This window comes from Talpa europaea (genome assembly GCF_964194135.1).
Source record: "Talpa europaea genome assembly, chromosome: 9".
Lineage (NCBI taxonomy): Eukaryota > Metazoa > Chordata > Mammalia > Eulipotyphla > Talpidae > Talpa > Talpa europaea.
In genome coordinates this window covers 54,143,381-54,170,135 of record NC_140076.1, presented here as the reverse complement: position 1 = coordinate 54,170,135, position 26,755 = coordinate 54,143,381, and positions in this window count along the sequence as shown.

The window sequence follows — 26,755 nt, the reverse complement described above, 5'->3', positions numbered from 1 at the left end:
GTGTATTTCATCAGTCTGCCTGTTCTGTTCCCTGCTCTGTCTCTGGTAAATCCTCTCACACGCCCGCAAATCTGGCCTGTACCCCGGTTCTTGTATGTATGGATAAATAAATAAATCTTAAAAAAAAAGTCCATTATAAAAATGCAGTATTTAAAATAAATAAATAAATAAATAAAATTACATAGAAGCATAAAATTTCTTAAATGTACCGTGATTTTCTCACAAAACCCTATTTGCTATGTCAATTTTAGAAGATTAGTTTATTCCTCCAATTACTGCAATTGTAATAATTGAGTTTTCTTATAGATTTTTTTAATATGAAGTCAAAAGCCACTTAACATTAAAGATTCTATCTCTTGAGACACTGAGAAGAAGTTTAAAGTTTGTGAAAAGAAAATACATTTGTAAAGTACAAAAAGCATATACTTCATATCTACTCTTCTAGACAAATAAGATCTTTTAATAAGCCAAGAAAAATGGGGGGAAATATCATTTAACTCTAGAATTTGACTTTATTCATTTGATTTTATCTTCATATTGGAAGAAATCTTTAAATACGTTCCATTCCTCATCTGTCCAATGAATTAATATGCTTCCCATAATCTATTATTGCTAGTTATCTGTACTCTGAGATTTCATACCTAAAGAAAGACATGTATTCAAAAAATAACCAGGGAAGATAATGTTGTTTTGATAAGTCATCATCTTGCCAAGGACAATAAAAACAACAACCAAGAAAACCTAACATCTACAAATATTATCAATAGAAAGGGCATCTTAATACAAAAAGAAAGAGTGACAGTTTCCTGATTAAGCATTTTCACGAATACATTTAACTTTGTAGATAATTCATTGCAGCTTTTTTATTTTTCTCATTTTATATCTTCATTACATAATATTTTATTTATAGAAGCTAGTGTTTACTTTGTCTCAATAAAATAAAAACCATTTAAAATTAAAAAAAAAAAATTCAGGGCTTCCCTGGTGGCATAAGGGTTAAGTCTCAATGCTATCATGCTGTCACTGCTGAGGCCTGAGTTTGATCCCTGCCAGGGAGCTGACCCACATGGCCTGCCTCCCCCCAATTCATGTCAAAGCAACACATTTAGACTCATTGCCAAAGTTGTCCCAACCACATAGTGAATAAATCACAACCATTTTGATATCCCCCATGGCGCAGCAGACCTCTCCTGTCTTGCCTGCTTCTCCCCTCAGCAGTGTATTTCAGTTGATCTGTTTGTTCTGCTCCCCATTCTGTCTCTGGTGAATTCTCTCACCACCCTCTGCCATCCCGCACCTCTGGTCTACACCCCAGTTCTTGTTGCATACATAAATAAAAATGAATCTTAAAAAAAATTCAAACACTAGAGACAGTTCTTGAACTAACATACACCTTATCCAGACACCCCCAGTCACGGAAAACTCAAGCGTTTCAAAAACTGGAAAGTTCTGATACTTTAGCAATGTTTTTATTATTTTGAAATAAAATTTATTTCCCCCATGTGCTCCAGTTCTGTCTTCTAGAACTATTTAGAATAAGCCTATTACCTTCTTTGAAACACATTCATAAATATTTTGATAATTACTGAAGTAAAAAGATTGGACTTAAAATAATTTCTAAATGTGTTGATGTCACCTATTATCATCTTCAGGGAATTTGGAAACCTAAAGATTTGAGTGTATTGAGACCAGCGTTCTACAACTTAATGGGCTAGTTTATTTCTTGATTTTGTCTGAGTTCACATAAGTGAGTTCCAGATGACAGAGGATATCTTTGAAGTTAGCGGCAATAATCTAAAGGAAGCCTTACCCACAGAGTGCCAGAAGGCATTTCCTGGCAAGGTCTGGGGTGCATTCCTGAATCAAATAGCTGAAGGTGTATTCTGCTCTCTAACTGCTAAAAATGCTTTTCCACCAGGAGTCCTCATGTGCAGCCTGGGTTTCTGTCCTGTTGAGTGCCATGATAGCACTACCCTTATCTAATGAGAATTGTCCCTGGAGGCAAACACGAATCTTGTTTGCTTTGTAGAGTTGCATTATTTGTCCTTGGTTACAGAAATAGTGATGATCTGTTTCTGTGTAATTTAACATCCTCCTCTTGCAACATTTGTAGGAATCACTCTGGGGGAGTAAAAGCTGAGTAACAGTATTACAGCACTTCACCAAAGGGATTTAATCCTATTATTATTCCCATCCTATCTATTTTTCATGCTACTACAAAATTTCTCTGCAAATGTGTCCATCGCTTTTGTACTGCATCATGTAATTTGCAGGGGAAATACAGTGTCTTCTCTGTGACATGGGGGACCCTCCTGACCCTGCTTCTCCCTGCCTTGTCTGCACCATCTTTTGCCATGACTGGCTAACTCAAAACTCCAACACACTGAACTACCAACATTCTTTCTTGCACCTGTTATTTTGTGTAAGTCTGAAATGCCCTTTGCCTAAGATGACCCTTTGCCTTTCTTCTACTCTTCTTCTGTATTATATACACTAAATAGTTATATGATGAAATAATCCTCCTCAAATGCTCACACATGTCTGTGACGCCACAGTGCTACACATGCAGTTCCACCTCAGCATGAATCACACTTGCACAGGAGCTTCTATATTACCATCCTATAGATTGTGAGTCTCTTAAAAATGAGCATCTTATTGTACCCACCAATGCATGTCTGAAATTTTGTACAATGCCTGGCACATGGTAGTCTCCCTGGAAAATGTATTTTTCTTATCCTTCAATCTGATAGTTGATGCATGCTCTTTAATATGATCTCTTTTAAAACCAGCTAAATATATTTATAGAAGAAAACTGGCTAGAAGATGAGATAAAAATGGAAAGAAACAAGACTGCCTCCCCCCAATTCATATCAAAGCAACACAATTAGACTCGTTGCCAAAAGTTGTCCCAACCACATAGTGAATAAATCACAACCATTTTGATATCCCTTGTATTACTAGGAATAATGGGCATTTTCCTTTTTTGGTCGTTCGGTGATGCTTATTGTTTTTGTAAAGATACATGTAGTTCTACTGCTAGTGACAACCATAGCATCTATGTGACCACTGTATGTAGAATAGCTGACAACTGTGAAGTCAGGATAACAATGAATTTGTCATGCTCTTTTACGCTGACAAGTAGGAAACACTGCTTTATATTTTCAGCTTCCTAGTAAGTACATTTTGTATCTTCTTTCAAATATTTCCCAGTCATCATGCCTGATGGATTGACAAGCTCAAAATCATTTTCTCACAGAGAAAGTTTAACAAAGCTTCACAACCTGTTCAAGAGAGAATGAAGTTCAAAAAATAAAAGCACATGGATAAAAGAAAAGAGTGTCTGTGTCAGGACATACTCCATTTATATTAAAAAGAAAAGTCAGAACACATTTCTCTGAATAAAATCTTTATACACACTCGTACACAGACACACAAACATACACACTATTTTTATGCAGTGAAATAACAAATGATGTCAACAGAGAATTTTTAAAAAAAGATATGTTCTTTTACTTAGTAATGACCAATTAATAATAATCTGGGCCTCCCCTGGTGGCGCAGCGGTTGAGCACTGGGCTGCGCCAGTTCTACAGTGCAGGTTCGTTCCCCGGCTGCCGGCGAGGGCCCCAAAATAAATAAATAAATAAATAAATAAATAAATAAATAAATAAATAAATAAATAAATATGAACAGGAAAGACACAGTTTAAAAAATAATAATAATAATAGTCTAGTGACCACCCATTTTAATAAAAAAATTATCCAATCAATTTCTCTTTGTAATTATGTGAGAAGTCTGTTACTATAAATATGATGTTGAATTAGTTTATCATAGAATGTGGTGAGGCTCACCATTCATAGTTGTGTTCAGTTATATTTATTGCACTGTGAATATGACATGAGCAGGGATAGAATTTCACATGACAGAAATACTCAGCACCTAATTCTTTGCCAGCTATTGGGTCAGTTCTACTACATAATAATTTAATCATTACAAGAACCTTAGGGATATGTGTACCTGATGTTTACAAAGGAGAAAACTGTGGCTCAAATAAATAGCCACAGAGGATTAAATTCCAGGTCAAAATACTTTCAAAATCCCCACTTACTCCATGGTGTAACATTACTTGTGAGACACTTCATTTGGGGTTCCATCTTCATGTCATCTCTGTCAATCCTGAGCGGGACAAGACAGGAAGACAGGGAGCTCCCAAATAAGAGGCACCTGTACTCAGCCCTGTTAAGCTGACCTGTTCCATCTGCCTGCATGTCATTTGCTGATACTTCTTACAATCCATATATCTAAGTTATTTTTTCAGATCTACGTAATCAGAAATATTAATGATATAGAAGTAAAGGTACCTATATTTTTAACAGCTTCACAGATTATTCTAATGTGGATGTTAAGCTATATTCTGTATTTTTCTATCTGCTTCAATCAAATATTTCTTCATTGAAAACCTGCTCAAACATTAATCAAGTCAGTCTGCTGGGGTTTACAAACCCCATCATTTATACTGGACATAAATAGTGTCAGCACAAAACTCTCACCTTAGCAGAGAATAGCAGAGTACAGAGAGAGACTATATATTACTTGAGGGATTCAAGTAACCTTTTAATTTTCCACTTGAAATTTCAAGTTCTACTTTTTCCTCTGAGACTCATGAATGCTCAAGGGTTTTCTAAATCTCAATATCAGAAGATTGTCTTGTATATATTTTACATAGCTACTCAGTAATATTTGCTCAGCATCTGCTATGCCCAAAACATTCTTAGATATCATAATTTATAATATAATACATCTATTCTGTATTTGTTATTCACAAATTTTGATGACATCCACTGTCATTTCTTTCTAATTAGTAACAGAACTCACAAGTTTTAATATGTCATATATTCCAGTAAGGTTTTTGTCACTCAGTTCCCTTGTAGCCAGGTGAGTCTATGTGTATAGTTCTAGTAGTAAGGACAGTGATGTGTGCAACTTCTTTCCGATCATCTGTAAGGCAACCATACAGCAGTCATCTAGATTATGATAAAGTAGTCACACTGATAATGGCAGTCTCTGATATTATAGACCTCTCCATTTAGATCTGAAACTATTTATACTTGTACTCTTGCATGAACTTTTTATGTTATCAAGCCAATGTTGTTGATACTTTGTTTTTGTTAGAATAGCCAAAAAGGTATCTTAACAAAGACAGCATGGGCCAGATTCTGTTAATAGAAAGAAGGAAATGCATCAAACATACTTAGATAAAATAAGATGATTTAGTTTTTTTATCCAAAGGACACAGAAACATTAATTCCAAAGAGCACCTGCACCCCTATGTTTATAGCAGCACTATTTACAATATCTAAGCTTTGGAAACAACCCAAATGCCCAAAAATAGATGACTGTATCAAGAAGATGTGGTACATATACACAATGGAATATTACTCAGCAATCAAAAAAGATAAACAGGGCCTCCCTGGTGGCGCAGCGGTTGAGCGCTGGGTTGCGAAGCTGCCCGCAGCCTCTGCAGCACCGGTTCGATCCCCGGCTGCTCCCCTGCTACCAGAGGAGGGTCCCACATGGCGCGCAGACCTCTCCTGCCGCCCGCTGCTCCCCTCAGCAGTGTACTTCTGTCCTTCTGCCTGCTCTGCTCTCCGCTCTGGCTCTGGTGAATTCTCTCACCCTTCCCCGCTTCTGACTGTACCCAGTGCATGTATAAACAAAACAAACAAATGAAATAAATAAATAAATAAATAAAACATGCCTCTACCAAAAAAGAAAAAAAAAGATAAACACATGCAGTTTGCAGCAACATGGATGGAGCTGGAAGGGATCATGCTCAGCGAAATAAGCCAGAAAGAAAAAGAAAATACCGGATGGTCTCACTCATAGCAGGAATCTAGAAAACCTAAATAAGGGACCAGGAAAAAGAATAACTATAAGAAAGAAAAAATCAAAATCAACAACTATGAACCAGAGACACACTATTGGGGGGGAGGGCAGGGAAAGGTGGGATTGGGGTCAAAATAAAGGGGTTGCAATTGTATGGGGACTATAAAAATGAAATTTTAAAAAAGTACAAAACATTGCTAAGGGAAATTTGAAAAGATCTAAATAAATGGAGAGGTGCCATGTTTGTGCAAAAAAAAAAAAAAAAGATGATCTAGTTTTGGAATTTAGTAACAAGCTGATCCTTCATCCAAATGTTGAAGGAAACAAAGGAAACTACACTAAATTCATGTGCCCATAAATGTAAATAAGTAAGGTGGAGTGTTTCTCAAAGTACTGTTAAGAAGGTGGTTGTGACTACTGCACATGCATCCTCTTGATTGCACCAAAAGGAGGGCACCTTCTCAATGGCAATGTCATGCAGTGGAAAATATTACATGCAAATGAAGTATATTAGAGATAGAACTAGCCACACGTTGTCTAATTAGTATCATGTCAGAGTAGGTCCAGGTGTTTGTACCATCAATGTAAATTAAAGTCTGGAATTTCATGGTATAACAAATACTTAATTTGAACCTTTGCTTAAAAATCTTTTGGGGGCCTCTCCTGGTGGCACAGGCAGTTGAGCACTGCATTGTGAAGCTGTCCGCAGCCTCTGCAGCGCTGGTTTGATCCTGGCCAGCTGGAGAGGGTCCCACATGGTGCTGCAGACCTCTCCTGTCTCTCCCGCTGCTCCCCTCTGCAGTGTATTTCATCAGTCTGCCTGTTTTATTCCCCCCTCTGTCTCTGGTGAATCCTGTCACCCTCCCGTGTATTTGGCCTGTACCCTGGTTCTTGTATAAATAAATAAGTAAATCTTTTAAAAAAAACTTTTGGGAATGGAGTGCTTGTGACTTTGCTAAAAGTCAGTGTCTTCATATAAGTAAGTAGTTGGATATCTATATACTCTCACCCGTTGTCCTCTTCGACATCACTGTCTTGAAGAACTCTTTACTGAGAAATGGTGTAAGTTCTCTCCTTTTTGATGACCTATATAATTCATTTTGGGATCAAAATGATCATAGATGTTTATTACTTAGATTGTTTTCCTCAGTCTTACCACCATCAATAAGGGGAGATTGGAAGGGCTCTGAGGAGGCAGTGGGAGTGAGATTGAGACAGGATCTGTAGAAACCGTTTCAATAAAGATTTCAAAAGCATACATTCTAAATCCAGATCTTATTCAATATAAAATGTTTTTGCTTTGATGATGGGACTAATGTCCTCTCCAAAGATATAATGGTGAATTAAAGCTAAAGTACAGATCTTAATTTAATAAGAAATGTTTGCTGTTATCAAATACTGACTTTCTTTTTTGTAGACTAATATGGCCAATTTACAGGATTTTATTTTGTTAAGGTAGTTAACTTTTATCAGTATTTATAAACAACTATAAACTTGGATTTCCAAGCACAATGAGTAGTAAAGAAGTAAATAATATTCATTCATAGGGATATGTCACATTTCCAAATGTCAGGATAAGCTTTTATCTTGCAAGACACAAATATTATGTATTCTCAGTAGCATTCTCAGAATTCCTACTCTCCTGTCTAATTTAGGTATCCCTCTGCTCTCTAATGGCACAATTTATCACCCCATTATAACACTTCTGTGAATTTATTTATCTGTCTTTGTGCAGTAAACTCTGACAGTAGGGACATATATTACTTGATCATCGTATGTTCTAGTTATTGATTGCCGAACAACAAATGACTCCGAGCCACTTTGTGGCTTAAAACAACAATCATTTATTTTGTTCACAAACCTGCCATCTGGACAGGAATCAGCAAGACTAACTTGTCTTTGTTCCACACAAACTTGCAGAGGAGCAACTGAACGAAGATCAGTTAATCTATTTCCAAAATGGCTTCTTTGAAGGCTCTGTATTTGGTATCTGCTCACTATTTAACTGAAATTTAGCAGCTTAGAAAGACAATGAGCAGTTGCTGTTGTTTGTTTTTTTTTTGTTTTGTTTTTTTTTTTATGTGGTTTCTGTGGGTCAAGTGTTTGAGATAGAAAGAACTGGGTGTTTCTACTCAGAGTTTCTCGTGATGCTAGAGCACTGAAAACATGGTGGAGGCTGGAATAGCTGCTCATAAAATGACTCACTCATGTGGGTGGTAGGTTGGTATTGGCTATTGGCAGAAGAACTGAGTTCCTCAACAGATAAATTTCTACAAGGGGCGACTTGAGCAACCTTAGGACATTGTAGCAGGCATTCTCCAATGCAGTGCAAGATAGAGCAAGACAGAAGTTTCAAGGCTTCAAATACTTAGTCTCAAAAGCCACATACTGTTGTTTTGCACTATCCTGATGGATACTCACTTCGGTTTTATTCAGTATAGGAGGACACTTCACAAGGTCATGAATCCCAGAATACCAGGAACATTGTCCTTCTTTAGAGGCTGGCTACCACAGCTGGCATCTTGGTATTGGCTGTCATCTGTGTCCCCATAAGGATATTGGGGCTTCCTCACAGCATGGTGACAGTGTCTCAAGGGAAAGAAAAGACCAAGAAATCAAAGGCAGGATGTGGCAATTAGCTAAGTGGGCTTTTAAGTTCTATGCTCAGTAATTGGTAAAACATCACTTCTTTTTACCAAAGAAAGTAATTATTTGTCCCACACAGGGTACTTGATGGAAGGAATGTCAAAGATTTTTTTAGTGATCTTTAATCTTTGACATGATTGCCTTTACAATCACATGTATGATTCTGAACTCAGAACCATGTTTGGAATTCAGTAGGCATTCACTAAATGAGGATTCAAAGAACAAATGGACTTTTTGTTCATTTTCAAAAATATTGATTGGTAGAGGTGTGTACCATAAACATTTTAAAAGTGATCTTTTTGTATATATTAGTGTATTCACAAATAGAAGGAATAAAATCAGCTTTTAAGTTTCAGTTATATTTGTTGTGACTTTCCTGAGTAACATTTTTAAAAATTTGATATTTTATTTTTAATATAAATTACACATTTATTTGATAGTTTGTGGAGTAACAGTCCCTGGTATTCTCCATGTTGAGTGGCAGTACTGTCCCTCTGTCCCAGCAATCTCAGTGAAATAACATAAATTTTAGCAAATGAAAAAAAATACACATAATATTTAAGTAGCTATGGAACATTGCTCTTTCTAAAAAAAGATAATCAAATTATAGAGGCTGCTTTTTAAAACTGTTTTGTAAAAATGAGTTTTGAATAGAACCTGAGACTATTAAAGGTTGTGATGACATAACATTATTATTATTTAATGTTGAATTAGCAGTTAATATGTATCACAACCATTAAGGAAAGGAATTCATAGAATTTCTTTCAAAGAGATGGAGACCTTACAATGTAGAAATTGGGAGAAAGCTAAGAGAGTGGTTTATGAAAGCTGTAGCTATCTTATAACATATGACTTACTTATAATCAACTTTAATAAGAATCTATAATTCAAAACATTAGCGGTGGGGGGACATTTTTATACAAAGATACACACAAATTGACTTGAGCTGGTCTCCTTTAGTTAACGACAGCACTTGAGGCATTAATGTCTATTTTGTTTACATTTTTTAACTAAAAGCTCGCTGCATTTTTTGAAAGGTAGTAAAATAAAATTACAGTCCTGCTGAGTCCAGTTTCACCTTTAGACAGTTCTTTTCATCCAAATTATAAAGGTTTTATAAAAGCAAGGCGGCCATTTAATTACTATCACAAGAGCAACAACATTTCCATATAACGTTCAGTAACACATATTATCAATCAAATTGACTTTTTAAACTGCTTTGTGCAGAAAAGCATACTCTATTATGTACTCTGTGTCCTGAATGGTTTCTAAAGGTCTTAATCCATATTGGCCTTAATCCTGTCCCCTAAGGTTCTTTGCAGCTTTCAATCTGGAGTGAGAAATTATAATGCATAGATAAACAACACAGCATACAGCTCATGCTGGTAGAACACAAGCCATAGCGCAGACAGGCTTGTGTTGCTACTTCACAGCTAAGCACAAACTGCAGCAACTTGACTGTGACCTGAATAATCAGAAAGAAAAAAAAAAACTTGCATTAATTTTCACCTTGAATAACTATGCTGAAGTTTTATTTATCAAAGAAATTATCCATAAAATTTCTTCATTAACACTTTAGTAAATTATTTTAAAAAACAGAAAATTCTGTATTACTTCCCCTACACCAAATGGTGTACATCAGGAAGTTGACTTAGCCAGGCTGCTGTGTACTTAATCACAACAATAACAACTCCTGCTAAATTTTTTTAAACCAGAAATCAATAAACAGAAAAAAAAGGTTCTTTTTGGCGATAATTCAACTTAAACCTAAAATAAGAGAAGTCAGAATCCCAAGAATCCCCCAAGAAGGTTATTCTAGTTACTAGAAAAGTACAGAGCCTGAGGAAAGAAAGAGCTTAGCATATATTCAGAGCTATCTGAAAGCCATTGTGGTTAAGGTGTAGGAGTGAAACAAAGAAGAAAGTGATAGGAGTTTGGGAGGGAGGCAAGCAACAATACATACCGTAGGAGGGGTATATGCCATGGTTAAAAAAATCAGACTTCTCTCTAAGGACAGTGATAAGACAGAAGAGCTTTCAGCTAGAAGATATTATAATCATATGAGGGTTTAGTGACTATGTTGTAAGGACGCATGGTGAAACCCGGAGACAAGTTAAATAATTCAGACTGAAAATTATGATTACTTATACAAAGATAGAGATGATAATAATAAATTAGAGCAGATATATTTGAAATACATTTTGTAGAAACAATGGAACAAAGGTAGATTGGATATGCAATCTAAAAGGGATAGATGAACTATCAGGAAGGTCTATGAATTTTCTGAATTTAGCAACTGGTTCTGTGTTAGTGCCATTTGGTGCAATGGGAGAAGATTTGGGGGGAAAAGTTTGAGAAAAAACCAATAATTCTTTTTGGGACTATGCTAACACTGAGGTGATTATGAAATGTGTAAGTGGGAAAGCCAAATAGTCCTTCAATTGCAGAAGCATAAAATATAGTTCTCTTTCTCTCCATCTCTGTCTCTCTACATATATATATATAAAATCATTTTTATGCTGTCAAGATATATATATATATATATATCTTGACAGCATAAAAATGATTTTTTTTAAGTCACAGGAATGGATGAGCTTACTTAGTAAGAACATATGAAGGCAAGGGTCAAGGACCAAAGCCCACACAGAATTTTAGTAATTGTGTCTAGAAAGAGCAATTAAAAGCATTGGAAGAAGACCAGTGGAACATAGTGCTATAAAAATTGAGAAAGCGTTCAATTATGTTGAAAGATGCTTCAAGGTCCAGTAAGATAAACATAGAAGTGGCAAATTCAGAGACCTGGTGGGGCCAGAATACTGATTAGGAAGGTCAGTAGAATAAACTGAAAGCAAAAATGAAGACAATAGGAGATTGTTTCAAAACATTTTAGTATGAAAGGAAGAAAACAAATGTGGAGTAACTTGGGGACATAAGTGGGATCAAGGGCAGGTTATCTCACAAGATAGGATATCCACCTGAGAGGAGAAAGCACACATTGTACAAAAATTAACAATGATGTAAAATACATATAAATAATTACATTTTAAAAAGAAGATAGGGGGCCTCCCCAGTGGCGCAGAGGTTGAGCGCTGGGTTGTGAAGCTGCCCGCAGCTCTGCAGCACTTGTTGGATCCCCGCCACCGGGCTTGGGTCCCACATGGCACGCAGACCTCTCCTGCTGCTGCTGTTCCCCTCAGCAGTGTACTTCGTCAGTCTGCCTGTTCTGCTCTCTGCTCTGGCTCTGGTGGGTTCTCTCACCCTCCTGCGCTTCTGACTGTACCCAGTGCTTGTATAAATAATAAATAAATCTTTAAAAATAATAAGATAGGACATCTTCCAGAAGTGTATATAATGATGGAAATGATACAGGGAAGAAAGGGGAAAAAATGATGCTGTAGAAAAGGGAGCTTGTTGTCAGAGCATCTCTCTACTTGGCCAAAGTAGAGATAAAAAGAAAGGAGAGTGATGAAAAGGTTAGTATGTTGAAAGGAGACAATTTCTCAAGAAGATGAGAATGATGGATTATAGAAACAATGAAATGAGGAGGGAGTCTATCTACCATAACAAGAGGAGACAGGAGCAGATGGGACAAAGTGCAAAATAATTATTTCAGAGAGTGAGAAATGAATTTTATAGGAAAACATAGCAGAACCGATGTGCAGAATCAAGGATCTGGTTGAGGCTTGTAATTATGAATTTAAAGTGAAACCAGTGCTATTCGATTTTCTCTGACAATATCCATTCCCTATTGCAGGCACAGATGAGAAAATTTAATTTCTCTAAGGTTGGACATATATCAGGTGATGGCAGAAGTAGAGAGGGGCAAGTAAGTTGAGGATGTTTGCCGCAGTGTGTTTATAATTACAGATTAAACAAGGAAAGCAACCAAAACAGGTGGAAAGAAGCAAAGTGATAGAAAAGGTGGGGTCTACCTTTTAGGTTTTGAGGGTGTTGAAGAATTGAAGGAGTTCTAGAGCAAATGTCTTAGAAGGAGAGAAAGTTATAGGTAAATATTGGGATGTTCGAAATCCAAACCCCCCAAAATGGCTCCATGTGCATCCAGAAAAGCAGATGGTTAAAGTGAAGTGGAAGAAAGCAGCACTGGAGGTGGAGAGGACAAGAACTGAGATTCCGTTTCCGTAGAGATCATTGATGAGTAAGTACTAAGGATGTGTGGAGGAGAGGGAGGCTGTGAGCCAGGAACAGAAATTTTCAATGAGTGCAATAAACCAAATTTCAGCAGTTCCAACCAATGAGGGGCAGAGCACATTTATTTCATTGAGTTGGTCTTTTCATGCAATCAGACTTATTTCACTTTGATTTACATGAACTCATAAAAAAAGGAATTTTTTCAGTATCATTTTTCAATTATGTCTCCTGAAAATTTATGCATTACAAACAAAACACCTCACCACTGCAGTCCTGGGAAATGCTGAACGTGGAAATGATTGAGAGTCGCTGCTGAAGTAGCAAGACAATAGCAGGGATGTCATGAGGAGCTGGATGCCTTGGAGCAGAGGAGGGAAAGACATTCAACAGCAAATTATATGGAAATGGATGTGAACTTAGAAAAAAATCTAGTGATTGTTAAAAGTTGTGAGTCATGTATTCAAATCCTTTCTCCACTATAAATGAACTGAAGTCTTGGTTGTCTATAGCCCATTTTCTTGGACATTAGCATAAAGATCATAATACTGGTGCATTTGGTTGTTATGAAAGTTTGGATGAAGGTGAAATGGAGAAAATCTTTTCTCTTTTCCCTTTCTTAGGTTCTTTGGTTGGTCTAATAATAATATTGAAATAGGAAAAGTTTAACAAGAAAAAAATTTAATTTTGTACATATAGAGGCCTTATAAAAATGGGATGTAGAGAAATGACCCCAGCATTTTGCTTTGTCAGCCTGTTTAGACAAAGACGAACTGAGAAGAAAAGATTTCTGTTTGTAGGATAGTTAAAAAAGTAACAAAGTCTGTTTCCATCATCGTTTCAGAACTGAATTTCCTATCCTTGTGATAAGGATGACTTCTCTTCTGCTTTTCCTTAAAAGGAGATTGCTTTTCACAAGAATTCATCTGCTTCAAGGTCAAAGGATTGTTACAGTGTTTTTTTATTATTATTTTTTATTGTTGAGGTGGCAGTGGTTTACAACACTGTGTATTATTCAGAGATAGAGTGTCACAGTCATCCGAGTGTGTTATCACACCACACCCGCCACCAAGTTACCCACAGCCCTCCACCACAGGCCTTGGGCCTCTACCATTTTTTGCACATCCTGTTTTTTAAGTTTTTTAAGTTTTTAAGTTCAAAATAATCTGTTTGCCAAAGTGGTACATTTTAGGACAGTCTTCAGTCTTCTCTAAAGTACATCAAAGGGAAATGTGTAAAACCTATTTGTTATTCAGGGTCTAGGGTAAGATGTTATAACAAAAATAATTAAAATTATAGTTACTTCAACATAAATTTATTTCTCTGCCACCTACCAGACCATGATGGGTACATGGGCTCTGCTTGGCAAGGTCATTCAGAAACTTAAGTACTTTCCTTCTTGATATTTTCTCATGGCCTATAGATGGTTGAGCTCATGGTGGGAACAGACTGACCTTCACATCTGCATTCCTGTTTGGGAGGACAAGAAAGAGTGGGAGTACAGGAATAATTTTTGTTTGGGAAGCTGACACATACTATGTACTTCAACTTCCATCCCACTGGTCCAAACTTAGCCTGTAACTAACATAGTCCCTAGCCTGCAAACCTGATGCTCATTCTTAATTTTGAAGTTTTGTGATCGCATACCAAAAGAAGTAAGAGGGGGCCTCCCTGGTGGCACAAAGGGTTAAGCACAGCACTATGAAGCTATCCACAGCCTCTGCAGCGCTAGTTTGATCCCCGGCCAGCCAGGGATCTACCCACATGGCGCAGCAGACCTCTCCTGTCTCACCCGCTTCTCCCTTCAGCAGTGTATTTCAGTCAGTCTGCCTGTTCTGCTCCCCACTCTGTCTCTGGTTAATTCTCTCACCCCCCCACAACTCTGGCATGTACCCCAGTTCTTGTATGCATAAATAAATCTCAAAAGAAGTAAGAGGCAGAAGGATCCAATGGGAGAGTTGCAGTCTCCACCAGATCACCTTTGGTCCACATTATTCTAGTAATTAGTTCCATTTACTACCCTTATCAGAAATTCTTTTATTCACCATTTATAGTCTTTATTGACATTTAGGTACAAAAACATTGGATTTTTATTTATAAATATATGTAAAAATTGGATTCCTTACTGATTATTGACATATCTCTATTAACAAAATGGTGAACACTGCATAGGTTAGGTATATGGAGGCTGTGCTCATATACTTGCTGTCTCGGGATATGACCCATAGGTATTCATGAATCTTCATCCATACATGAAGATGAATCTATTATTTAACTTAGTGCAACAAATTTATGTATATACTCAGATCCAGCCTGAGTAAAATTACTCATAAATAGCAAGTTAATAAAATGACCATAAATCAAGTTTATTCACTTAATTTGTTGAACAGTCTCATAGCAATGTATTAACTCTGCCAAAAAAAAAAAAAAAATCTGTGGTAGGGCCTCTCCTGGTGGCGCAGCGGTTGAGTGCTGGGCTGCAAGGCTGCCCGCAGCCTCTGCAGCGCCGGTTAGATCCACAGCTGCCTGCGAGGGTCCCACATGGTGCTCAGACCTCTCCTGCCACACCCGCTGCTCCCCTCAGCAGTGTATTTCGACGGTCTTCCTGTTCTGTTCCCCGCTTTGGCCTGGTGAATTCTCTCACCCTCCCAAGCTTCTGACTGTACCCAGTGCTTGCATAAATAAATCTTTAAAAAAAAAAAAAAATCTGTGGCTGCCTAGTTTTGTTCATTCTGTTTTACTTACTAAGCATTTTTTGCTTGTGAATATCTCTGGTTGTTCACCAAAAGAGCATTTCCCTCTGACTCTGTCAATGCATTTCCAATAATGGTACTTTGCTCAGTGAAGCAGCTATAACCACTCCAGGGACATGTAAATCAGGATATTAATGAAGAACTATATACTTTCAAATTTAAAGGGTTTCCAGGAATGTGGTTCATAGACCTAAAATAGGTGATTACAACTTGAGTCAGTTTTATTGGGGTAATAAGGCCGTTACCAACTTTTTGCAGCTGAAGAACTTTGTAACAAGGATTCTATGAAATCAATGAAAAATTATAAAACTAATTCTGCTTAATAGCTTATTATGTATGGATCTATCTATAGGCAAAGTAACTTCTCTCGTTTTTCTCCTTTTGGTCAATATACACTGCCCCCTTTTAAATGATTTTTTACCTTCAAGAGGTTTCCTTCATATTCCTTGTACTCTTGTGTTCTATTTCAAAACATTTTAGACTTGTAGATATCTGACTGTATAAAACAAAAACAATATTATAATGATTTCGTTGTTAGCTACTAAAATTATGAATATAAACTGACATAGTTAGCATGTTACCTATCAGCTTCATTTGCATAGGTATGTTGACTTAATCTAATGCAGTGTTGAATGATGGTTAAAATTCATGTTCCTGAATCAAACAGTCCTAGATTTGAATTGCCTGCTTGCCAATTTTTGTATAAGTCACCATAGGGAAAGTAAAACTAAATTTCCTCATTTTTTGGTATTCTCTTTTATATTGAGCTAACATTGGTTTACAACACTATCTGATTTAGAGATGAAGGTTCACACTTCTCCAGATTACCACACCACACCCACCACCTACTGAGTAATGTTGCTGAATGATGAAATGAAGAACCATGTGTAAGATATTTGATTATCCTGACATGAAGTAAACAGTAGATAAATACTAGCTATTATTCTTGTTACTGCTAATTACTTCTGAAGCTGTAAGTATTATATGTCCAGTTGTATTGATAACCATTCAAGATTCAAAGATTTTAGTTACTTGCAAATAAATCTAAATGGAAAGATTTAAATTTTGAAAAACATTTAAAAATCCAAATGTGTTGTGCTTTCCTATCATTTCTTTGTGTGTGTGTGTGTGTGTGTGTGTGTTTGTTTGTGTTGCTTTCCATCACATCAACATCTAAGCAAATGCTATTGTTTTCAGACTGATTATTAAAAAAGAGCAGCCTACTTTTAGGCAGGAGCCTAGTTGGATATTCTGTATCCTGGGTGGGTTGAGAAAGGAAGATAATAATTGCTTTCTCATACATTTTCACTTCTGTTGTTTTGCACATGGTGTTGTTAGAGAGATCAGTGTTTTTTTTATTATTAAGTAACTTTTGTCCTGCAATTCAGCTGCCTCCTTTTCTTGTGCCTATCCTTTAAAGGGAAATGAGAGGCGGGAAAAGGAAACAAAATGGGCAAGACTTAAAACTAAAGTAGACAATGAAGAAGCTCTACATTGGGTTGTGGAAAATCTGGATTGCTTTATGATTCCTAAACTAAAATTTCTGCTGTAGTACACTATGCTGCTGCTTCTTGAGAGAAATTTATCATTTTGCTAAAGATAAAGTGAGACCGTAAGAGCTGTACATATATTTTTTTAAAAGATTTATTTTTTTATTTATATAAGTGCTGGGGTATAGGCCAGATGCGCGGGAGGATGAGAGGATTCACCCGAGACAGAGCGGGGAACAGAACAGGCAGACTGACTGAAATACACTGCTGAGGGGAGCAGCGGGCAAGACAGGAGAGGTCTACCCCATCATGTGGGATTCTCGGGCCAGACAGGATCAAACCCGTGCTGCAGAGGCTGCGGACAGCTTCACAGTGCGGTGCTCAACCACCTGAGCCACCAGGGAGGCCCAAGAGCTGTACATATTGAGTAAAGCATAGTTTAAAGAAAAAATTGTGTTCAAATAATAAAGAGAAAAAATACAAATTTCTACTGTCAAGGGTCTAAATTTTTAATCAGGAAGCTGCTTTGTACTGCCCATTCTGTCTCAGAGTTATGATAACCATAAATATAATCATATATATAGTCATATATGGATCATGATATATATAACCTGTGTGTGTGTGTGTGTGTCATTTAAACTGAGTTAATTCTAAGTCTTGACGTGTGGTTAATTCATGGGAAATTTATTTACCTCACACACACCAGTGTTTTGGCAGTCATATTATATTCCTACATATATCCTTTTATGTAGTCAACTTTAAAAAGTTCTGTATGATTCCCATGATTTGGTGAATGTCCCCTACTTTTAGAAGATATAAATGTATTGGAGACAGAACTAGTGGCAGGGAAATAGAATGCCAATTGCAATATTCCTGGGTAAATAGGTGCTAGGAAAGCATATTAAAATACCTGGACAATTAAAACTACATCAGTACTTGGGAAGTAAGGAGAAATAAAGAATAAAAGAAGACACTTAAAATTAAGCTTGAATTTGAACTTTAATGACAGGTTAGTAACTTTTTAAAATAAATTAAAATAGAAACAAGTTGAGTTTTAAGGGTTATACGATCAGAAGGGCATTCAGATAAAAGTTAATTATACACAGTAACCAAAGTTCTTAGACAGGTCATAAAAATGTTATTTCATCATAAAATGTTTTTATATCAAACACGTACTCTATGCTTCACAGTAGCTCTTATCAAACATTTACTTTTTTATTATTACTTTGAATTTTAACCCAGAATAAAATGTATTTTGGAAGATATTAATTGAAATTGCTGAAGCAATAGTATTCTGTATCTGTTTAAAGCTTTTATCATTATTCAAATATTTGTTTCTTTTAATAATAAGTTGTGACCCAATATAAAGATATTTTAGATTATTGCTGGAACACTTGCAGACCAAAAGTTTCATACATTATATAATGGGTTATATTTGTTTTAGTTAAAATGTTGTCTAAAAAAGGATTTAGAAAGACTTTAGCTCATTGCTTTCATTTCATCATAATCAAGCAGCATTCATTCTACTTTAAGCTGTGTCGGGCCTCCAGATTGAGGTCAAACATGCAGTTAATTTGGATGAGCCAGGGACTTTGCAAATACCAATTCAAATCAACTATTTAATTTTAGCATATTTTTCATCAAGGAAAGTGAATCTTTTCATGAGTTCTCATATTTCAGGACACCAACTGTTTAATTGTTCTAGACCACCCAGTTGTTTACCAAAATTCAGTTGGGAGATTTCAATTATGAATATAAATGAAATATGTGTTTTACTTTTATTTGGTGGCATTCTTTAGACACAGTCTTAACAAGACAGCACAGCATTAATAAACACCTCATGTTTTTCTTTCTTTTGTCACAAGGAGATTTTCCGTTTTAATTCTAGTGGATTGGGAATAGAAAATGATTTTGCAATGCTAGGGATAGTTTTACATTGTTCCCATTTTCCATATAGGGACCCCTAACTATTATAAGAGAAGTATTCAAATTATATGAATTTTTTGATTACTATAACTCTCTTTGTTCCTTATTCTCTTTGAAAAACTTTTAAAACTATGAAATATTGTCTGAAATCCTAGTCTATAAATTAAAATTAACACTATCCAATTAAAAATGGACAAAAGAACTGAATAGAAGTTTCTCCAAAGAAGATATAAAAATGACTTAACAAAAAGGCCCTCAATGTCACCTATCATTACAAAAATTAAAATCATAACCATAGTGAATTTCATACCTGTTAAAATGACTTGCCAAAAATAAAATATGACAATCATTGACAAGGCTGAAAAGAAAAGGGAACCATATACATTATTAGTAAGAATGCAAGTTATGTGGCCACTATAAAGACAGTATGGAGGTGACTCCAAAAATTAAAAAACAGAACTACCATATAACTCTGCAATCTCACTTCATATATCAATTAGAATTAAAATCAAGATCTCGGGCCTCTCCGGTGGCACAGCAGTTGAGCGCTGGTTTGCAAAGTTGCCTGCAGCCTCTGCAGCGCCCGTTCGATCCCCAGCTGTTCCCCGGCCACTGGTGGAGGGTCCTACATGGCTCACAGACCTCTCCTGCCGCCTGCTGCTCACCTCAGCACTGTACTTCGGTCCTTCTGCCTGCTCTGCTCCCCGCTCTGGCTCTGGTGAATTCTCTCACCCTCCCACCCTTCTGACTGTACCCAGTGCTTGTATAAATAAATAAATAAATCTTAAAAAAATAAATAAAATCAAGATCTCAAACTGCTATCTGTACTCCTATGCTCTCTGAAACATTATTTACAATAGCCAATATGTTAAAGCAACCCAAGTATCCATTAGTGAATGAATGGATAAGTAAAATGTGGGATATACATACAATGGGATATTATTCAGTCTTAAAAAGAAGGAAATTCTGACATTTATGATGGTATGAACAAATCTGGAGGATATTATGCTAAGTGAAATAAATCATACTCAAGGACAAATACTGCATGATAATACTTAGCTAAGGAAGCTAAAATAGTTAAATTGATGGAAGCAGAGAGTGTAATGGTGTTTTCCATTTTCCAGAGGAAAATGGAGAGCTAATAGCCCAAAAGTACAAAGTTTCAGTTATAAAAGATAGTTCCTAGAGGTCTACTATGAAGTGAAGTTCCTACAGTACACATTACTGCATTTTATATTAAAAAAGGTTATATCTTATGTTGGGCTTTATTGCAACATAATAAATTAACAATGATAATAGCAATTATAATAAATTTGAAAAATGGAAGGAAATTTTTGAAGGGAATGGATTTGTGTGTGGGATAAATTGTGGTGAAGGTTTCATGGGTATATGTTTATCTGAAAATTCATTAAATCATGTACATAAAATATGTATATTTTATGCAAGTCAATTATACCTCAATAAAGTGGTTTAAAGAAAACCAAATGCAACTCAAAAAGGCGATGCTGAAAAACATGGTTATGGGGGAAAAGATAAATGCAAATATAAATTAACAGTTTCTGTTTTTTACTATATTATCTGAATAATATTCATATTTCAGTATATTGTTTCAAGAGTATTTACAGAAACTTGGGGGGAGGGGAAGGACTGCTGTGTTCATGGACTAGAAATTAAATATACTAATGATATCAGTTCTTCCCAAGTTGGTCTATTAGGTTCAATTCACTTTCTATCAAAATTCCAGCAAGGTCTTTTGTAGACATAGAGGAGTTTATTCTAAAATGTAATATGTATATAGGAAAGATCAACCTCTTAAGTCACAAAAATAGCATTGACAAAGTGGAAGAAATTACTCTTATCTTATGTTCTGTTATATATATATCTACTTTGATCAGGAGAGTATGCATTGGTGAAGGGATAGATTCCTATATCAATGGAACAGAATAGAAAAATCTAGCAACAGTCCCACAGACATATAGCTTATTGATTTTTGACAAAGGTGCAAAAGCAATTCAATGAAACTTGAAGAGGAGTTTGATTTGTATCCACAAAATATTTGAGCACCTACCTCCAATATTTGTGGACTCATTTAATTATTTATAAGTTAAATGTGTGTTCTGTACTAACTTATTATAGAGAATGTATGCAAAGTACACAAATTTTAAAGTGTAAGATAAAAAATAAATGCAGCTAGGGATTTTAATATTTTATTCCTACACTGCAGTGGATCATCACCTATTCCCTTGGGATGTAAGAATCACAATTTTGTATTGGCCATTGTAAACAAAAGGAAGTTGTTAAAGAATTATTTTTTTTTTGTTTTAGTATCTTTTTAGTTCCATCTTTTCCCCCTGAAATCTCTGCCCTGAAATATTACAAAGGACGAAATAATATAGGTGATATTCTTACAGTGTTAGTCAGAGCATATCACAATTCTCTAGAGAATATTTTTTGTATTATTAATCGTGGAAACTTAACCAGTTTCTGCAGGCTTGAGAAATGTGATTAATCTTGGGTTTGCTCATTATATTTAAAGTATGTGTGATAAGTTTTGTAGTGCTAAGAGTGCAGAAAACCCAAAGGTATCTTTTTTATTTTCTCTTAACCAATCTCTCCTTTTTTCATTTTCTTTTTTCATTATATCTGCAAAATATATAGTGACTTAAAGCTGTAACTTGTGCACACTATGCATACATGTGTTGATACTTTAATATGAAGTGTTGCTGAAAGATGACCAGGACTTTCTATCTATCTATCTATCTATCTATCTATCTATCTATCTATCTATGTAGAGAGAGCACCATAAAGTGTTTGTTCTCTGCTTTTTTATTTTTATGTAGCTTGTGGTAACATATGAGAACAAGTAATCTGAGCTTTTTCATAAAGACAGAACAATGTTGCCTTGTATTTACAGATGTACTTTTAAGTAAATATTAGAAATAATGTACTATATATTAGCTACAAAATGAAATGTGTCATAATATCTAATCTAACATACATCACATCAGATTACATATATAAATCATAAATGACACAACATGAAATAAAATAATATAGTATAATATAGTGAGACTATTATTATAAGAAGTGGGAATAGGAAGTGTAGTGACCCTGATTGAAAAATATTCCTACTTGTTCATTCCTGTGAAGACTATAGAGTGTTAATTGTTTCTTGGTGGAACTGAAGCAAGAAAGACCAGTCCTATGTCATAGTGCTATGAAGTTAACAGATAACACACACATAGAAAACCAATTAGTGACTTCAATTAGTGACTTCAAGAATAGGAAGTTTAATTATGACATTTGGTGTGTCACTCAAGATTTTGTGAAAGGTCTTAAAGGACAATGTTTCTTATTTATTTAAAAATGTTTGTTGACCAACTACATAACTTCATCAAGGGATCTATCATTTGTAAAATATTGCTCTTGTCTGAATAGTCTTAAGAAGTCTCACCTCTATGCTGACATAGTGGATAGCAGAAGTGGGAAAGGAAAGGTGGTGGGTATTTACTCTTTCTAATAAAGGCAAAACTTAAAAATCTCACCCACTGTTTATACTTACATTCTGTTGGTCAAAATGTTAGTCATGAAGACAACTTAGCTGAAAATAGGGGTTTGGAAATATAATCCTTTTTATGAGTTGCACTCTACCTAGGGAAAATCTCTATTACTTTAGAAGAGGGAAGAAAAATATGAAGGAAAGTTGAAAGTTTATACCACATTTTCTATAAAGAAAATATGAATAATTCTAATAGTAAAATTTTATCAATTCTAGCACAATTTAAAGCTCTGCAGATAAACTTCAGTTCCATTAGTCACCTTAGAAATCACATTTATCTTACATTCATCTTCAGGTGGTACTAAAATCCCTTTTTATTATCTTTAGGTTTAGATATCATAGGGAAATTATTTGACTTGTTAAATTACTAGGCTAACAGATTGTAGCATAAAATAAATAGGTTCTCTACATTCAAACAAATACTTTATAGGTGACCTGCCAGGTTCCAAATTATATTGAATGAAAATTTTATTACTTTATTACCCATCACACTCATGGATTTTTGTATTATGGTCCATTCTATTTCCAATTTGATGGATATGCATAGTATATGAAGTATTCTATATTTATATTCCTTGCCAAGGCCAGAAGTTGACTAAACACATCTAGAATCTGCTCCTGTCAAAATGTAGTTGTACACATCATGAATACCTTATTGCCGCTGCAGACTCTGCAATGCATTGGGCACAAACGGCTGCAGTCTCCAGCAGACTGCAGCAAACAGAAAATACTTGCTGCTTTTTCATCCTGAAGGAAATTCTGCCTGTTTTTTTATGAAGTATGGTCCCCAGAGAAGCACATGCTACAACAAAACACAGAAATCTAGTTCTATAGCAATAGTTGTGATTTTCTATAAATGAAAGATTAATTTCGGTAATTTTATGCATCTGTAATCTATGAGAAAATTGTATTATTCTATATTTTCAGTATCCCAAAATATAGATTTTGAATGAAACAAATATCAATCTCAATTTATTAAAAGAATAGTTTCATGACCAGCATACTGACCATTTATAACCACTATGAATGCAAATGGAAGGAATTTTCAGTTAGTAAATGGTATAAATAGCTGATATTTTATATTTTCTATATATAATAAATAATTACATAATTAAATAAAAGTAATAGAATTAAAGAAGTAGACATTTCAGTAATCTGGTAAGTTTGATTTATTTTTGCAAATTACAGCCTTAAAAATTAAAGTACAACAGTCAAGAAATGATCATGGGAGAAATAACTACTCATTTTCAGTCTCCTTACCAGTTTGTTTGAAAAAATAAAATGAAAAACTATAATTGATGTCACCAGAGAAATAAAACACCACATTGACAAAAGAGAATTCTATAAAAATGAAACAATCAGAAAAAAATGAGTTCTTAAAAATAAAAAAAAAAAAATGTGACAACCAAATTTTAAGTACTCAGTGTTGGAAAGTTTGGAAAATAATATCACCTATGTGAATAAAAATGAAAGCAATCAAAAAGATGGTGAAAAGATAAAAATATTAAAGAATCAATGCAGAGAGTCATATCTAAATAATAGAAGCTCTTGAGAGAATAGAGAAAAAGGAGGGAGATATTTTGAAAAAAAAAAATAAAAGAAGATTTTCTAAAATCAAAGGCCTGGAGCATCTATCTACACTGATAAGACCCAGCAAGGGTCTAACATAGTGAATAAAAATCATTCATATCACAACAGCATTGTAAAATATCAGAGCTCTGTGTATACCAAGAAGATACCAAAAACCCTCAGAGAGAACTGGTCAAATACAACAGAATAAGTAGGGGAAAATGGCATTGGATTTCTAAAGAGTAACTCAATATTCCAGAAAAGTCAGCAATGCTTTAGTATAATGAGGGGAAATGAGTTACATCTTAACATACTATATCCAACTAAATCAATGGTGAGGGTAAAATTTTCATAGATGTAAAGAGTGAAAAACATTGAACTGCATGTGCCTACTAAGGAGACCAATGAATGGTATACATCAGCAAAATAGGAAAATAAACAAAGGGAAAAAATCTGGGAACAAAGAAGAGAAACAAAGGAAATTGCCAATGTAAAGGTGAAAGAACTACAGTGGCGACAGCTGTTTATCAAGCTGAAAAAGAGATTTGTCCAAATTGGAGCAGAAAAAACAAACTAGTGGAAGGAAGAGAACAGGGATAAAGCAGATAAATAAAAAGGCATAGAAATGATTAATAATCTGATATTTGATGGCATTTGTACACATTATAAGATATTTGATATTTAGGAAAAATAGCAACTAGCATCTGTAACTGAGCAAATGTATGTAAATGAGAAAATAGCTCTAGGTATAAAATTAAAAGTTTTTAAAGGAAATATGTTCATAGTCCATTATTTGTCTCAGCAATTTTCATAATTCTAGTAATGAAAATACTAACAATTTCACCAAACATTTTGATATAATTATATTGAAAGATAAGAGAAAGGATATTAGCTCATCCAAACTCTTAACTACTGTAATGAAAAATTTAATAGATTCTGTCAAAATGAATCAATCAAGACAAATCAGAATATGCATAGTATTTAGAAATACTGATAAAAATACCAGACGAGCCAGCTAAAAATTTGGAAAGTGGCTGCCTTGGGGTAGCATGACAACAGAGAGGAGGCACTGGGCATTGGTCACTGCACACACATATTTTTAAACATAAAGGCAACTTTTATGATATGGGCAGGATTCAATAAGGAACAAGAAGAAGACAAGTATGCCTTGATGCCTCTACTGCTTTCAAATACAACCTGCACTTCCTTTTTCCCCTATCACTTAGGTAAATTTTCCAGTAGGTACAATAACTTAGGCTGGTTATTTTTAGACCTAACCATAATGGTTACATTGTGCAGACTCAGATTGTAATTACAGTGCTTCATTGTCCTCCCTTTTTTCTGTCTTTCCCAATTGGTTTAGACTAGGAAGCCTGCAGTGAAGATGGAGATAGTGATAATAGAGAATGGGAATCTTCTCTACTTAATGCTTTTCCTTTTTCCTTTACCCTCCTTTCCTTTTCCTTTATCCTTTTTCCTTTAAGAGAAAGGATATTAGCTCATCCAAACTCTTAACTACTGTAATGGAAAGTTTAATAGATTCTCTCTCCTGAGTGGAAACAACTCTTTTATGAGTTTTTCAGGAATACTTGTTCTGGGACTTCCCAGAAATATCTCTCTACTTGTTACCTGTCCTCTTAGAATTATACTCACAGTTTCTGAATCCAATGATAACACCTTCTGTTTTTAATTCTATTTTAACTCATTTTCAGACCAGGTACACCTTATGGGTCCACAAAGTTCATGGGAAAGTCTCATATCCAAGCCAGGCAAAACGGAAATGCACCTTTCTTCCAAGAAAGCTATGAAACAGAAGAGTTTCCACTTATTCTTCTGCTGCCAGGCACACAACTCCTGACTAATTTTCACCTTTAGCCTTCCCAGATGTGAGTCAGTTAACAGTATTCAAATACTTTTTAAACCTAAACAACATACCAATATTATCAGAGTATTGTCAAGGTCCCTCTTATGAAGTCTTTGCATGAAAATGAGGTAGACCCTTTGCCCTCCACCTTATAAAGGTAGAAACCACACAGCACAGGATAGCACTCAGTAAGAATTCTTGCTCCTAACTCCTCCACATCACCTCCTTTTGCTGAGTGGGAAGCATCATCAGAGCAGGAAAATTAGTTCCACAATTGTTTAGCCTCTGCAATTCAGCTCTACCAGTTTCTAGCTTCAGTAAAAGAGAGTATTTGGTAACATTGTTTTGTTCTTTGGCCTTCGGGTATCAAATGAAACTAAAAAAGAAGTTTCATTTTGTCATTCTGATACGTTAGATTTTTTGTGCCTTTTTTTAACTTTTCATTTTTTTACTTTGTATTAAAAATGAAGACTAATTTTTCTAAAAAAAGAGAAAGTCATGAGACTTCACAGTATAAATTAAATAATAGTTTGCTGTCCTGAGTCTCTTTTGTCAAGTTTCCTGATAAACGAATATTTGGATATATGTCATTATGAAACAGCAAGTTTCAAGGTTCAATCTGCAAAAATCACAAACTCCCACAAGAATCAGACAGATGATATTACATTAACTAGATAATACTAACAAAAATTACAATGTGATTCATTCTCTCTCTCTCTCTCTCTCTCTCTCTCTCTCTCTCTCTCTCACACACACACACACACACACACATACACACACATACACACACACACAAAACTATGTGAGTGGATATATATGTTAATTAACTAGTTGGGAGAGGGAATCCACTCACAATGTATTTGTGTATTAAATCATGACAATACCTTAATGTACACTTCAATTACCTTACAGTTTT